Raw genomic sequence first — 18,438 nt, forward strand, 5'->3', positions numbered from 1 at the left:
CAGCATAACATTTTGTATCAAACTGCCAGGCACATTTGTAGAAGGAGCATTCAGTCACAGCCACAGACTAAAAAACAGTGCTTCTCTCAGAGGGTCCTTGTTGGTGTATGACGACAGACTCTTTCCAGGGCAGCTTTAACACCTGTGCACGACAACTTGGTAACTCTGACGTGTCCAGGCCACCTCACTATACACAGTGGCAAATGAATGGTACTGTACCTCTACAGTGACTGCTCGTCTTCTCTTTTATTGCCCTTGCGTGAATCACTGCACTCTTTGCTCACCACAGAACAGAGGCCAGCAGTGTGTCCTGGCAGAGAGGCCAGCTTCAGGTTTGCCTTCACGTGTGTGACTATGTGGGGAAAGTGAATGCACGCAGGTCCAAAGTGACATGGTGGCGTAAAAGGGTGGATGTCCTGCTGCATCTCCAACAGCCAGGTGTCAACTGAGTCAGCTGAGTCAGCTTTCTGGTCACTGGTGTGATTTAGAAACTGAGGACTATCTGTCACAGTCATGTTCTCAGCAGGACCCAACATTTTGCCACTGTGATGCATTCATGTAACCCAATCGATAAGAATGTATTGATAGCTAAGGGAAAATGCTATGTTGAAATCATTTTTATCATGAGATAATTTGGATAATTTAGCTTAATTGCGAAATGATATCTATACTTTAAAATATTTGACTGTACATTCACATTATATATAGTTCTGCAGTATATTAATGCGATTTAGCAGTATATCCCTTTATACTGCATTTAAATGTAAAGCTCATACTTTTAAGTGTTTTCTTGTAACAGTAAATGTAATATGGTATTGTATTGTATATTATTACAAATATTAAAATGTGTCAAATTATAATAATGTCATTTATTGTGAAATGATTTGTGAATCCAGACATAACATTTTTGTTTTCATTTATATGGAAAATAGCTTGTAATTGTTCTCCACCCGCCCATTCAAACACAGAACTAAATGCAATAGATGCACCACACACGCACACAAACACACACACATACACACAGAGGGACACACTTTGAGTTGTGGTGTGAAAGGTACACGATAGCCAAGGGGTAATGAGTTGTGTGTGTTTGCCCTTGTGCTTCAAATCTCTTCCTGCTCCATTAATGAAGCCTCAATGGGTCTCACAAGTGCCTTTCACCATCCGGCCTGCACCTGTTGTAGCTACTGTACTGAATGTACACTGCTGCTGCTGCTGCTGCTGCTGCTGCTGCATGTAAAAGCACAGGCCCTGAACACTGACTCACTTCTGTTGTATCAACTCTGTAAACTCATTTTTATGTTCTTTCCTGCAAGAAAACATCTACAACATACGTGGAGCTTAAAGTCACACTAATCAATATTTTAATTAACAATGAAAGGGCTCACACTCACATAGTGGTGTACTTTACACTTTCACTTTTGCTGTAATAATTTACCATATTCTTAAAGAGACAGGTGTTTCCCACAGTGTGTTTGGAGATCAAATATGAGCAAGAAGGATTGTTTATAGCCGACATGTCATCAACACTTGACTCCATATGCACGCTAACATTGCTCTCTGTGTAATGATACTAATGCTGATGTTTCAAGATATAGACAAAATGAATCCAAAGGCCTCTCTGAACTGGAGCAAGCCAGTAACACCAGTCATTCATGGTGTCATTGCAGTCTGCTGTCTTTTTAAGGGACTTATTGCAAAATTGTTGTGACCCCAGGCAATCACCTTATTTGCAGACACTGATGGAAACACCCATGACACTGCCCCAAAGTAGCCAAAACATCAAGTCCAGTGTTGCAGTTTTAATTGGCAGAAGCTGAATATATAAGTGTTACACATTTTAGAGCGTGGGTTTGGCTGTGTGAGCAGAATAACCCTGCAAAGTGTGTTTGGTGCACTTTGCAGTCTCACCATCAGATGTCACTAATTCTTACACCACGGACATAATGGATGTACTGGTAAGTCAATATACACTACACATTATATGTAAATACAAATTATACAGTAGAACAAACATCTATAAAAATAAAATGTAGATAAAACCATCTAGAGATTAAAAACACAGGTTCTAATTGGGTTCTAATACACCATAAGCACAATTAATGCAGAATAAACACATACAGTATTTTCTGCGCACGTAACCAAACAACAAATGGGATGCAGTATATGTGGATAGAGCGTCTTTGTGTTACCAGTAGCTGGCATAGCTTCCTCTGTGCCTTGACAACATTTATGATGCATATTATACATGACATTGTCCAGACTCACAGTAGTATTTATGTTTTAGCCTGAACGTCCCTGTGGAACACCACTCAGAGCCTGAGCACAAACACTAGTTTTAAATGCTCGCACCATAAATTATTAGAACAAACAGGATGGCAAACAGAGTGGCGTACGGACAGAAAATGGAATGTTTTTCACTGTGGGGAAAAGTGCTCTTATTATAGCTGTATTTGAAATTTACAAAGCAATCCATTTTTCTACAACCTCCACTCCTCAAACTGTACATACTGGTGTTCTGTGAATGAATGCATGTTGCCTAAAGGCCTAAAGAGCCACAGCAACTCGGTGTCCATGCTCCAGTGCAGCATGGCAGCTACAGATGTACTTATAAACATTTGCACTGCTCTGCGTTTACATTTTACAGTCATAAAGCAGAGACAATCGGGCCAGGGTATCGCCACAGTAACTCCCTGTTAAGAATCTGTTTTGAACAGTTTAAGAGTTGCTGTCCCACAGTCCTGTCACATTTTCAGATGAGTTTACGGCATCTGAGTTTGTAAGGCCTCCACATTCTTTTACTCCTTCCCTCTTCACCATGAGGCAATCTTGGAATTTGCAGTGCAAACACCAGAAAGTGTCCATGTCACCTCACCCGTAGGGACATGGAGCTGTGGAATTTAGCTCCACTGAAAAGTACCAATGATCTATTGATCAGTCGGCAGCATCCATGAGTATAATAGTCTTTTTAACACTTACTGTATCTTATCAATTACGGGACTGCTGCTTTCTTTTTAAATCAGAGCATTCCCAGTCTGCATAAATCCCCAAATTTAGTCCAAAAAATATTTATGTCCTCCTTGCCAGATTCTGATCTCACACTGAGTTAATATTTACCTCATCATGATGTCACGCAGGGGCATCCAGCTGCTGGGGGATTCTTTCGGTCCATCAGGGTTATGCCCACAATGCTTTTCAACAACTGTTTAATCAGCTTCTTTCTTTTTAGACTTTTACTATTTTGAACTTTTGCCCCAGTGCCCAGAACAGTGAACCTTGACCTTCCTTCTCTGACCCTTTCGGTCACACTGACCCGGCCCTAAACATTAACAATGGCGGTGGTAAACTAAGAAACTCCGAGCTATGTCAGGAGTGGTCACGATATGACACAAATCAGACTGCAAACACAGACACTTAAACAAAAAGCACACCAATGAAGCCATGAAGTTTGGTTCAGACATTCGTAGTTTCTGTCACCATCAATTTGATTTGTGATAAACATTCATTCATTCATTCACTCACTCATTTTTTCCTGTTTTATCCCCCACATGAGGGTCAAAACTGGAGCCAATCCCAAATGACATAGATTGAAATGCAGGGTACACCCTGGACAGGTCGCCAGTCCATCGCAGGACCAACATACAGAGACAAGCAACCACTGACTCTCACATTCACACCTATGTTAAGTTTAGAGCAGTGTTTCCCAAGCTTTCGATAAAAGAACCCACTTTTTAAAGATAGCAAACTATCATGAACCAAATGTAAATATATCCTGTGACAAGAGCAAATGTATGCAGAATGTAGCGAGTCATTTACAGCCATATCTGTAACACCTAATCTCATTTTCATTTGGTCTCATTTTCAAGAGATGTTTGTTAAATTAATTAAAACTAAAAGGTTGAGAAAATTCAGAAATAAAAAAAAAACAACACAATCTCCCGTGACACATCTGTGAGTTTTGTCTTTGAACACCACTGATTTAGAGTGACCAATTTACCTAATCTGCAGAGGAAGGAGGAGAACCTGGCGAATACCCACGTACACATGAGGAAAACATGCAAACTCCAAACAGAAAGATTCTGACGGCACCATCATGTCCGGACTTCGAAAATGAAGCCCAATATATCCCAAATAAGAGTACTGCGATCGTTGGTGACGTCATTTGGAGCCAGATTTTGCAAAGTAGTGGAGCCACAATTAACCAAATAGCTGCACAAATTATGACATTTCACCTTCTCCAACATAAATAAAGCCTAACTAATGTGAACATACGAAAGAATGGTACCTTTCTGTCTTTGAGCATGTTATAGTACACAGTCATTAGCATAGCATAGCCATGGACTTTTTTTTAAAATACATTTGAAATAAAATATACCATTAAAGTGACATGTTTTTGAGAATATGTTCATGATTCTTGTGCCAATTTGTCTCATTCTTGTTCTTTTTTGGGAGTTGATTTAAAACCATTTGTTATAATAAACTGGAGTGTTGTCTTCATGGTCTCTATATTCATGCTGTAAAATGATCTAAATACTCACACATTCCTGCTAAGCCTGGTAACAGGTTTACTATGGGCTACATTTACCATGAGATTAGTTCAGTCCTGCCCTCTTCATCACTGCTGCACCTCTGTTGCAGTCTTCACCCCACACCTGCTCCACTCAGGGTGTGTACCTTTCACTGCCTGACCCCTCCCTCAGGTCTACCCATAAATCATTGGCTTTAAAAGTCCCTTGTGTCACCACAGAAATGCCCCCCTCACAAGGCCAGAGGTTTGTTATTCAGTTTTTGTAAGAAAACAACCTTGTTGCTCACACAGTGGAGCTCCACGGGCTTGTACCACCTCCTCCCTCTTTCATGGCCCTCCACCCTGTGAAACAGATGCACACTGTGGGGTTTCAAAAGTGAGGGGTTCCACTGAGGTCAAAATCCCTATACTTTAGTATTTAAATGATGAGCAATTTGTCACATGTTCATTTTGTGTATGCACTACAGAAGATTAGGTCAACAACAACACTACCAACACAATTTTAATTTAATGTGGGACGATTAATGTGTGATGTTTTGCTCCCTCTGACTGTAGGTCTGTCATCACTTAATTAAGAGCGTTAAGTGATGAATTTAGCGGAGGCTATACACAGAGGACAGTGCTCCACGTTTGTCCCCTGACGAAACTAACATTTTCTATCTATATCAGCTATTTCAATCACTAAAGTAATCTTAAAAGGTTCAAGTTTCCCCTTAATGACAATGACGTAAAGCGTGTAAAAGAGCTGGCTTATATTTTAGTGGGAGTTGTAAGTGACGCTTTGTGCATATAGTCATAAAAATAAATCACTTCCTGTGTGCAGTGTGGGAATCTAGCTGTGCGACGCAAGATCTAAACTGTACTCAGAAACAGAGAGAGTCGAGTGACTCATTTGACAATGGTTTGAATGCAACAGACAAATACTAATATGTTACGTGTTATAAACACCACAGTCTCCACTCTGTCTGCTCATGAAACCACAAACAAACCTTTTGGTCACAGTTACATGTCCATCTTACTCTTCATGTTTTATGTCTCTCAGTAAGCAGTGGGCTTTTTTAAGCGTTGTGTGTTTGCTGTAAGTGTACAGGTGGCCCACTCACTCCCCCGCTCATAGCCGGGCTGTAACCAGACGAGTATTCACACAGCAGTGTTGCAGCAAAGCCCCCGTACATGCATATACTATAGACGTACACATGCACAAACACATGCAGAGTCTCTCCTCATACCACAAGTGAAAACACACACACACAGCACACGTCCCACAATCCTTTGCCTCATTCAACAGGCTGCCTCATTCCCAAGTCTCACCGGCGGCTACTCAGTGATGACATCACTGTACTGAGAGGGACTGGTACTATATGATTTACAAGGTATGAAAATATCAACATCCAATTCTGGAGCAAGAATAATACGACATTTTATTCTGTAAATCATATGTAAAAACAAGTCACTATATTCAAGAGCTAAATCTTGTTGCCATATTAACTGGCGTTTAGAGAAGCCAACAACTCTTGTCATGATAGTCGCCCACTTCTGTGACATGACAGTAATGCCTTTTGTGTTAGAATTGATACAGGTTGCCATGGAGCTGCTGGCGAGGAAGACAGTGGAGAAACATAGGCTCATCCCTCTGATGATGCATCTGAATCAGGTTGGAGTAGGCATTGAAAAAAATCAAACAGTGGTTGATTGGACACAAACTATAGTGTTATCCCTTGAGTACAAGATGAGTCATCAAAAATCTCAAAGTGAACTCAACATGATAGCAACCTATACAATGCAACAGCTTCAAGACTCTTGTGCTTGTGTTCTATGCTACACCCCGGCCCGCCCAGTCCACTCTGCATCGGTAAACCGGCTTGCTGCCCCCTCACTGAGAGGATCGCAGAGGCATTCACCAAACTCAAGACTGTTCGCTGTCCTAGCTCCCAAAGAGCTCCCCATCGACATCCGGACAGCAGAAAGCCTCCACGTCTTCCAATGTCGACTAAAAACCCATTTTTTCCGACTCTACCTCGACTAAGACGACGAGGACAAAAAAATAAGGAAGCACTTACTTGTACATCGGAATAATGACTAGCACTTTATAGTTTGGCTTACTTGAAGCACTTACTTACTTCTAGCTCTTGTTTGTACCCAAATGTTGAAATGCACTTATTGTAAATTGCTTTGTATAAAAGCGTCTACTAAATGACATGTAATGTAACAGAAATAATGGAAAAATGGCTCTTTTGATAACATCATTTATTTTAAAAAATAGTGAAATATAAGCAATGGAGCAGTAGGATTCAGTCATTTGTGAACCAAAATAGCAATTGCAAGGGCATGTTGCAGGTGGAACATGCAAACTCCACACAGAGAGGCCCTCGGTCAAACTGGGATCTAAACCTGTGACCAAAGTCATGAAGACAACATGACTGTCTAGCAAGTCTCATTAGCTGTCAGATGACCCAGACATAAATAAGCATCATTTAAACAATGTTAGGCTTTCATGTGTTTTCGCTGTTTTGAGTCCTACCCTTGTGTACGTTAGTGAGGGGGAACTTTTATGGTAATGTAAAGTCACACATACCTGTTAATCCAAAACAGCCTTACAGTCACACATATGTACAGAGCCCCACACACACCCTCATCACACTACAGTATGACTGACCTGTCTCTACACAACCACAACCACAGCTTGGCAAACAGACAGGATGATATGTTGTAGATTGAGACATATCATCAGACAGACAGTCTGTAGGTTACTGATCAGACCTTAGGTGAGTGGGAGAAACAGGTTAGTGACAAATAAACATATATATACAAGTGAGTAGGTGAAGGTATTTGTTTGGTTTTGGGCCTGATCTGTTTTCTTATGTCCACTGCTTGTCTTCTCTCCTTCTACCATGTGGTGTTTGTTTGGACTTAACCAGTTTGCAGCATTTTCTAATACTCTGAGAGGTTTCATTTCATCCTGCATTAAATACAAATTCAGTCATTTCAGCGCTTTGATTCATCAACTCATTCGCTCTAAGGCAATTGTCCCATTTCTGAAGACCTGCAAACAACACATGGCAGTACTGCCTGTGTGCAAATCACACATGCTCTGCATGCTATAGGATTAACAGATCCTCTCTAAACCCAACCATGCTACTACATTCAGTGGCCACCTGAAAACGGGACCAAAGGCCATGCAGGGAGAAAGGCAGAGTGATACCTCTCATTTATTTCCCACCAGGAACAACACATGTATTAGCTATCTAAGCTACAGTACATAACCCTCACTACTGTGTTTTTAGTGTAAATACATGAACATTGGTGGGGTTTTCCCATGAAATAAAACTCAACAACCATGGATGTTGTCAATAAATAGTAAGAGCAGATGATGGGGCCACTCTTAGTCAGTCAGTTGTTTGGATGTCAACATAGACCGTATACAAGTCGACATAGACTTCTGGTTTGCCACCAGGGGGCGACTGGTTACTGGTAATGTGTGTTTAAATTTCTTTTTGGTGATGGCCAAATCACAAATCTGGAAGCTTCAGAACAGGAATTTCGATTCTTATGAGTGACGTCACCACTGGTTGCCACTTGGTTGTTACATTAGAGTAAGAAAGTGACCCTGATGATGTCACCAGAAAGGCTCAAAATGTTGTATGTGTCGCATGATGGGAAGTGTAGGATTACAGAGCTTGATCTAAGAAAGAAAATACAGTGAAGCTTGTTAGCTAATAAGCTTCCTGATTTGTCATGTACATATAGCTACACACAAATGTCAAAGGCTTTAATCTCATAGAAATACAGTGTTCCTCTTGATGCTGACTCCCTCCATGTTGCTGTCTTTCACTGCCATTTTGAAAACCTAATAATTAAAAAAATACAGACATGTTCCTCACTAGGTAAAAGGGTATGGTATTAGCTCTAAACACAGGTGTTTGCTGAAAGGCATTGTGGGTAGAGTATTCTGCAGTGAGGTGTTAGTATGTGTGGAATGCTGATAGGACTCATTGTTGACCCGGGACAAACAGACGGCATGCTGGGATGCAGCATATGTGGACAGGACAAGCTCTGGCCTTTGCAGTTTGTCAGCTCTCATGGGTGGTAATCCCTGGCAAAGAGTCAAGTCAGAGAACACAGCAGTTGTTAGAGAGATGGGTCAGGACAAAAAAAACACAGAAGAAGACACACTTCCTCCAAGAGACAACATAATACTAAATGATATTAATATCAGATCATTGTCATTTTGGTGTACGTACGCTGTACGTACAATGGCTGCATCCTGGGAACTTTGAAAAATAAACTTGACTTAACATGGCTTTTACTTAGAGTTAAATGTGTTGTTAATATATTATGATCTAATTTTATTGTAATTCTTAAGTTAGTTTATATAATTCTTGCTTGTTTGTTTGATCTTATTTGACTATGTGAAGCACTGTGGGTTGTGTCCATGAATGAAATGTGCAACGTATATAATAACAATAACAATTAGCAGTAGTAGTAGTAGTAGAGAGTGTCTCACTTGGGACCAAAAATGAATATTAAAATGTAATAATTTAAAAACACACATTTCTGACAATTCATTCATCCCTGAGACGTACATTATTTAAACGGCAGTTGCATGTCAAAACTGCCAGTATAGTCTAGATAAAGTGCAATACTATGTGGACAATTTGAAAAAATAATAATAATAAAGAGTAAGATTAAGTGGTATAATGATGACAGAATTGATGAAGCACCTTTTTTCTGTGACACATGCTGGCAACGTAACGAATAGCTGATGCTCAATTACTAACTTTACAGTCTGTTTCACTTTACTTCATGAATTTTATACTCTGAAACCAAGCCATTCATCATCATCATCAGTCCACCTTGTGAATGGAAGCACATTGAAATAATCTGTATATCGACTGTAAATGTTTCTCACTCTTGTAGCTGGGGGGAAGTTAGTCCCAAAACGGTTAGTCCCAAATGACCAACATCTCAGGAAGCTTGCTGTACTGCTGCACTGTGTTATTTAACAATACACAGACTGGTACCATCATTAAATGTCAGACCGAAGGCTTGGACATTGCAGGTGAGCATGCCAGGTATGGCATTGAGCTTGAAAGGAAACTTTTATTTTGTCTTTACTTTATCCTCAAACATCACATAACATGTATTTTACGACATAGTTCTGCTCTTAAATTCAGGAAAAGGAGTTTAAACATAGTCGCTTGACATCATTTGCCAATTTTAAATAAAGCGGTCCATGCATGACCCTAGATCATAAATGGTCTAAGATAAATTATACTTCATTTAAAGTGCTACAGAATATAAATTGGAATTTATTTGCCTTTTATTGCACTTCTAAATCAGGAAGCCATAATAAGTAAGGCTAAACAGTAATAACTCTTCACTGGTAGCATTAGGACTATAGTTGCTGCTGTAGTGGTGAGTGCAAACATTAGCAGAAGTATATTGAGAGTTTTTTGGGTTTTTTTTTGAGGACACTTCCAGTAAGTCCAGTAAACTATGTATATATGTATATGTATATGGATATACATATACATTCACTCATTCATATAGCACACCTGATAAGCCCGTATTGTAGCTAAGCCTCGCTGAAACGCACATAGCATAAAATGCAATACACACACGCATATGCACGCATGCGCACGCACACACACACACACATACACATACACATACACAAAAAAGTACATACACATACACAAACATGTTCCATATACTGTAGAGAAGTGTGGGCAGATGGACCTCCTACAAGTTGACCTCTGAACTTTGAAAATTACAGATACTGTGGTTTATTTATTCTGTCTTGGAAGATGAAACACCCATAAATAACCTGTCTATTCCATCATTAAAAGCTAATAATACTGCCTTAAAAAGTGTAAAAAGAATATAGCAGACTTCCTTTGTGACTAAAAAAGATTAAAATAAATATGATTTTTGATTTTTTTGGAGAAATTATTTTTTATTGGACTGGCTACCAGTGAAAACCGTTTTTGTATGTTTGAATAATAAATGGATTTGGCCTGGGAAAGTTTACACTCGTGGAGAATGACAAAGAAAATACACAGCACCTGGACAAGGAATTTGACCAGAATGGATCTTTTCTTTTCTGGAATCAACGGACGGAATCACAGTTTGTAAAGTTCTAATGTTTTACTTCTGCAATTAAATATTGTTATGACAACTGACGGACCAGAATAACACATTACAGTCCATAATATAATTCTGTCATAACACCTATAAGAGCCTGGCAGGTTGCTGTTAAATTTAATAAACTGTTGCCACAAATTTGGAAGCACAGCATTCTCCAAAATGTCTCAGTATGTTGAAATGTGAACGTTGCCCTTCATTGGAAATAAGGGGCCTATAGCCCAACGCCTGAAAAACAGTTTCAATTCAATTATAATAATTCCTAGGTGTGGCCAAATACTTTTGTCCATATAGTGTATTTGAAAAAAACTATTTATTTTACGTAAAGGCTGGTTCTATTTTCCTTTCCACTCAGTTAAAAACAGCCTGCTTGTTCACACACAGTGTCAAAATAAAGTTTGTCTTACATAATGGCACAAAAAGGGCATACAGTAAGCATTTGCAGTTTGTCTAATAAAAGACTCAGCAAAGGAACTGAACCTTAGAATCCTCCAGAATTTAAACATACAGTATATGACCTAATAACCATTAAATAATAACCAACCTGTCATTGTTAGATAATTCAGGACTTTCACATAAAATCTGAAATTTATGTGAAAATGACATTATTAAATTATTTGCAAACCTGCTGTGCTTGATAGAAATGAATTTGTTTTGGCGTGGGTCTTGCAGGATAAATGACTGCTTCTGGATTTGTTTCAATGGCAACGTGTTTTGGCTTGAAAGAAGCAGCGTATTCTTTTTGTGCCTGCATGTTGGTCTGGAAAGACAGTGACATCACGGAGATGGAGATCATTTCATACCGGTTATACATCTGCAGTGTAGGTCCTTTTAGTGTTTTCTTTTGTGCATGTATTTGTGTATGAATGATTGTGTATTTCCCAGTGAGGATGGGAATCCTTGTTGAGGCAAAAAATGACACCCATCATTTACTTATTTACATCTACTCCCGCCCCGGTTTGGAGGGAGCTGTGGTTTTCGGATTATTTAGAAACGTACAGCAAAAGGTGCAGTGAGACTGATCATCGTGGAGGGTCTATACTGTGAGTGAATGTATGTGTTTGTGTGTCTTCCGTACACTATTTGTGTATTTGTGTGAGGAGGAAGGTAAAGGCAGCTGCATGAGTGATGTATGTCCATATTGTATGTCCACTGTCCCACTGAAGGGTGCTCCAGCGTGAACTGTCTCTCCTGTTAATGGTTATACAGACGTGGACCACCGGCCATGATCTCCCATACGTCCACTGGGAGGACACCGAAAGTGACTCATCAAGTCACAAGTGTTTATTTGATGGAACAAAATACACGGAACAAACCGGCAGCTGGAAAAACCACATTTCCTTCCACATTAGTAAAACCACAGACCCTCAGATAGAGTTCCTCTGCAAAAACATTTACGGTGATGGATGGAGGACGACACATTAGTCACATGTGGTCATGTGCACACTCTGACACGTACACACAAACAAGAGGGTACGCATGCATGAAGAAAAGAAACTGCTGACTGAAAGACACACTGAGCTTCTGTTGTCTGAGAGATGAAAACTGACCTTTGGATCAAACACGGGTGAAATGCAAGATGATGGTCTGATTTCAGTACACACACACACACACACGTTCGCACACCTATCCTTTCAAACTCTGCATTGATTTCCGTTCATTTGGACAGCCTAACAGAAGCGTTATCCCAAACCTTAACCCAATAATAATTCAAATCTTAGCCCTAAACATAACCAGTTCCTCGGAAATTAAGGTTTTGCCACATTAAGACCAGGTTTTGTCTGGTCTACTGAGGCCTGTTGCATGAAAGTAGAAATAAGATATCCAGGATATCTGAGAAAGCAAGACTTAACCTATACATGCTACTTAAGTTCATCCTGGCTTAAGCCTGCCCCACACTAGAGGACTTACAAATCTAACGAACGATTTCAGAGAGGAGATTCCAGGGATTTGGGATCTCACAGAAACATGTGTGATTTAACATGATTTCAATAGAAAAGGAGACATGGACTGTTTCGGTTGTGATACATCTTGCAGGAGATACTAAACAAGCACTCATACTGATGCCATAAATCAACAAGTTTGTCCTCTTTTTCTGCTGTCCGGGCACAGGAGACTTCTGTTTCCCGGTCAACTTGATTTCATTGGTTACAGCAGGGTTCTCCTCCCCCAGAATCCAATTTTATGCTGTTCAAATCAGCCTACAATTGGAAGGCATCCACGATTGTCGGAAGGGCCAGATCAGGACCAAAATCTGGACAATGATCTTCTAGTGTGGGTCAGGCTTTAGTCTGGCGCACAAACGTCCAGGATGAGAAAGCAAGGCTTGGTCAAGCCCGGTCTAACTTATCCTGGTAAGTTCACTTCATGGCTCTTTGAAGTTGACCCTGATGTGTAAAAAAGACAACACAGTCGCTTTTAATAAGATCAGTGAAAAAGCCTGGGTGAACTGCAGACTGACTGAATGTATAACTAGCATAATATAAATACTTACAGAGCTTATTTGGGCAAATCACTGTTTTTATACTGTTCTATACAGTAAACTCAGGTTGTGCCTTTGACTGAAAAAAGAGAGGTATCCTAAACATTAAAAAAAACAAAACAGCAATTTAAAGAGTGTTCATGTTTCCTAAAGAGCATTTGCTGTGGATCTGTGTTCAGTCCAGTGACCAATCACACAAGAGAAAGCTGCGACACAACATGAGTTCTCCTACTGTGACTCTATGAGAACATGATGAATGAATGATTGATATTGTTCTATAGAGTGACATTGTGTGCTATAGCAGTTTATGGCCAGTAGAAGGTGCTATAGGGTGTTCTGCATACAGTTATTGAAGAGCTATTGCCTGCATCAAAACCACCTGATTGGAAGACAAGTTTCTGTACCCATGTATTGATATCCAGAGATATCACAAATACCTTTATCACATAATGTGCAGTAGATTATGCTTTTAAAATGCTGCTTGCAAAAAGTATAAAACAAATAAATTAACAACTGCAACTATATGAACAGATTTAGGATCAAATACGAATACCAGTCTTCATGAAATCCATAGAATGAACATCAGAATTAAATTAACATTGAACCACATGTAATCATAAGATCATGAATAACACGTGCATTTCTGATCAGAGTGACAGGTGACTGGACAGATTGAGCAGCAGGATTAATAAATCACCATTGTAATTTATACACCACTGTTTTTGTGACAACCGACTTGAGGCTATAGTTCAGCCAGAATTAGTGCACACTGCACACACTGTCTTTATGGTGTGTGTGTATAATGTATGCTTTACTTTTTACAGTGGCCCAGAAGTTTAAAAGACAACAACAAATGGGAGAAGCAACACATCACAAAACATGAAAATGCAGTGGTGAATCACAACAACAGGTCAAAAACAACACACACAAAAAAACACAGCAAATCACAAAATACAACAATAAATCACAAGAAGAAAACATGGTGGCAAATAACACATTACAAAAACACAACAAATAAACAATTCTGGTAAAACAATTCTAAACTAGATAATGATTTTAATCCATGAGAGAACAAATGATCCACATGCGGATCATTTGGCACATATCTGAACTCTATAGTGACACCTGGTGGAGATATTTCATAGTGTACAGATTTTACTCCTTCAGAGCACAATTACCTGTAGCATTTAAATGTTTTTGTTTTTCAATATTTGTTCATTCCTTTTTCAGAACAGCGTCATATATATTCGGACAGAGTTATTAGTCACCAATGACATGTCGAAAACCAAACAATAATCCAGGACAAACAAAAACATGATATTGCTGTAAATGAAGATAACATGTCCAATGGACAAATAGAGTAAAAAAAATAAAAATAATAATAATAATAATAATAGTAAAATAAATATCAGTAATCAGTAAAAACAACTCTTGTTCAAATAAATTAGGGGGAAATATAAAAGTAAAGAGTATATGCATGTACAGTATACCCCTATAAATAAGCTGAATAGAATCTACAAATAAAAAATAAATGAATAAAAAGAGTATGACCGATAAGGCACAATGGAATAATCACCACACCACAAATAAAAAACCTTGAAACCCTTTAATTGAATCGAGGTATCAACACATTTATTGACCATTTATCAATGTTATGAAGACACTTTCTGCCATTTCCTCTGAAAGTTCCCGTTGCCGCTCTTCTCTGAACATTTTAATTTATATTGACCACCTCTCAGTTAGTAATATTAAGCACAATCTGCCCTTTTGGATTCAGCATTAAAAATAAATATAAAGAAGTGAGACTCCTGTCTCCATGGAAACGCGTGACCCTGTGGCCACTGTCAGGACCTTGGTTGAATTCTTTGAAGTCCAATCCCTTTCTTAACAGCTGAGTGTGTTAGAATACCAACAAGTTTCGCCTGCATCTGTTGACCTTCTCGGTCAAGAACAGCTCCAAGCTGAGGCCTCTGGAGTTATCTGAACATTTTCAGCTAACTCCATTAAATTCTCCACAACAGATCAATATCATTTATAACCGTGTGTTATATTTGCTGTGTGGTTTTAATGTCCTTCAAAGGTTGTATTTGACTGTTTTGGTGTGAGTTGAAGACCAGATGTGTTTTCTTCACTACTTGTATTTTACTGTGTAGTGACGGCTGTTAAACTTATTGCTGCAATTCTATTTATTTAAGTGTGAATTAATGCCATCAGTGGGTAGAACTGTTTAAATGATCTGAAGGCATCAAAAACTAGGATACAACTGTATTTAGTTCCTCAGAGACACAATCAAATCAGTCATGGGGTGGCATGATAACATACGCCACTGCTTCTATTTTTACTTGAGAGTCCTAGATTTATTTGACACATTTAAATACATCCTGAATTTAAATGAAATATATTAAACACTTGTATAAATAGAACTGATTTCCTAAGGTAAAACTGAACTCGACTTTATTTTAAGCATATATTTAAGTTTTTTGTTGCAATTATACTTGATATTTTATTCTTTCCCATGATCTCATGGCCCCCTCAGGCATCATGAGACTTTAAAAGGCCTGATCCCTTTGTTGGAAACCACTGAATACAAACTTGAGAACGGCATATAAAAGATTAAACCATAGCTCCACCTCAGCGACTGCTGCATCAGCTGTAAAAATACTTATGGCTCGCTCACGGGAGCCATTTTACTGCTGAACACGTACTTTTATTTTTCAGTGTGCTTAGCTGATAAGACTTGTGTTCTCCATGTGAGTGTTGGAGGGTGTTGTTGAAACTCGTGGTACAGGTTTGGCTTGTGTGTAGCTGATTATTGTCCACACCTGGAGCTGCAGGTACAGACACGACTGGGATGACTAATCTCTCACTAACTGTCGGGTAATAATCTGACACTGGGAGAGAAAGGAAAGTTCCACTGCTACTCAGCAAACTGTCATTATCAAAACCACACATATGTATACACGTATTTATATAAACACACAAGACCGTATACTGTGACAAGCATTGCTTTGGTTTACATTAAAACAAACAGATAAGAAGAACTTAGTTGTAATCAATTCAGATACACACTGTGTGTATTGATGGTGCCATAAAGTACTATATATACTGCAATATTAATACAGTGAGACCTCAGGGCAGCTGTTGCCAAACATGCTGTGATACTCTGTGACCACAGAGTGGCACAATCTCACTTCACCAGAGTGAGTCTGGTCCTGGTCAGTGTGTCATATGATGGTGATGATGCACTATGATCTTTCCAGCAGGGGTCCTCGCTGTAATGGTTTGCCTTTTCTGTCTTCAAAAATAAAACATGGGGGGAAAAAAATTACATTTTTTGTAGTTTTATTTGAGCCATTTTCACAAAATGAAGCCACAAATGTACCTCCAAGACAAGAACATGAATATTCATGTTTAGAAATTATGTACACAGTTAAAAAGTCTTTCTCCAGTGTCAGATGTGATGATGTGGCCGTACATCATCACCACATTTGACATACATTTTATTCTCCAGGAAATACTGCTTCTACAAGCTTAAGTGTCAAGTATTTAGCGTGACCTCAATCTAACACTTGAACAATAACACGACCCTGGCTCTTTTAATCTAAATGGAATGGAACCCCAATTGTAATTGTCTGAAAATGGCTGCAGTAAAATACAGCCTTCATCAATACATACACATGTTGTATGATGGTGGAAGCTTGTTTACATATAAGACCAACTTTCAATTGCATCATTCCAATAAATACAGAATATTTGCAGCAGCATGGTGAATGACAAAGCTGACGGTGTTTTAAGACTTTTGCACATCATCCTCCTCGTGCAAACGTGTCATAGAAACACAGTTAGAAAACATAGAAAACAACACAGAAAAGCGATGGGTGGGTATGGGAGAGAATGTCGAAGTGGACACTTTCAACATGAGTGACTCTCTGGCTGCCTCTCTAAACATTACACTGTCTTACACCCTCGTGGACGTCTGCACACAGATATGTAGAAACACAGTCTCAAAACTCTGAATCACTGGACACATTACTCACAGGCTACAGGCTAAAAATCTGTGTTTGTTGCTGCACGTTACTATTGGTTACTCTTGGCAGATGCATTACATCTCAACTCTTTGCCAAGTGAGGGTGTATTATTGTAGAACAATAATGAGTGGATATTTCTTAAGTCTCCTCACATTGCTTGGCTGCTCTGTAACATTAGCCTGGACTGTGCGATGCAAGCCACCAAGTCTTTTATCAGCCAGGAGCAATTTATGTCTGTACAGCTTTACCTTAAGAGCTATGCAGATATTTTATAGTCTCTTGTGCCAGGTTTCATTGCAAAGACAGACAGAGGCTCGTAACTGGGAGGACAAAACATTGATGGACTAATAAAGATAGGGCGATTCATTGGCTCACTCCCATTAAGTGACCAGCTACACAGTTGGCTGTATTTTTATACCTTTACTCATCTACATTATATGGGAAAAAGTATAAATATTTCAGAATATGTTTTACAACTTCAATTTCCTTACATTTATCTAACAGCTTTTTGATGGATTTACTCCGATGACTTGCTCCTTTCACAGGGATAGTTCACGATTTTTGAAGTGTGCTTGAAAGTAATTTGACCTTGGAGTAAATGCCAATTAAACATATCCCCACTGCTGAGAAAGCTGTTTAAACAACAGGTTTTTGACAAGAGGGAATGTGTTCCCATGAGATAAACACACATATTTTCTCAGTGGACTTTCTGTGGAGAAAGAGCAGTTTACAAATTGCAGTTTCCAGTCAGAAAAAGCTGATTAACGGTAACATAAAGCTGCAAATATAGTGATTCTTAAGTTATTGTAGACCCATGATATCAGTGAGAGCACGTGTTTTTGAGTTTGTTTCGTGGAAAATGGGGTGTTCTCACCAGCGGGTTTGGCAAAGTCAGGGTTGATAATGTGCCTTTACCAGAAGTTTCCCTTTATAACTCAAAGGAAAAAAACATTAAAGAATATTTACCAAAGAAAATCTGTTTTCTTAATGTGGATAAACAGTTATGTATATTTGGTGCACATACATAGTAACCTTGAAGATTAATTTTACTACAAAATCATCCTTCAGCTTTTGCTGGACAAGAAAACCACTTTGTTTTATTCTGTTTATCGATATATTCTGGAATAAGTGATCTTTTTCTCCCCTTATCATGAAATAGGAGGTAGTGTTTCCTTATGTTAATTGAAGGTGTAATGGGTTTGAATGTGTCACACACTGTACAAATTGAAAAGCTACTTAAGGCAAATGTATGTGAT

This window comes from Solea senegalensis, linkage group LG2 (assembly GCF_019176455.1).
Source record: "Solea senegalensis isolate Sse05_10M linkage group LG2, IFAPA_SoseM_1, whole genome shotgun sequence".
In the NCBI taxonomy this organism is placed as follows: domain Eukaryota; kingdom Metazoa; phylum Chordata; class Actinopteri; order Pleuronectiformes; family Soleidae; genus Solea; species Solea senegalensis.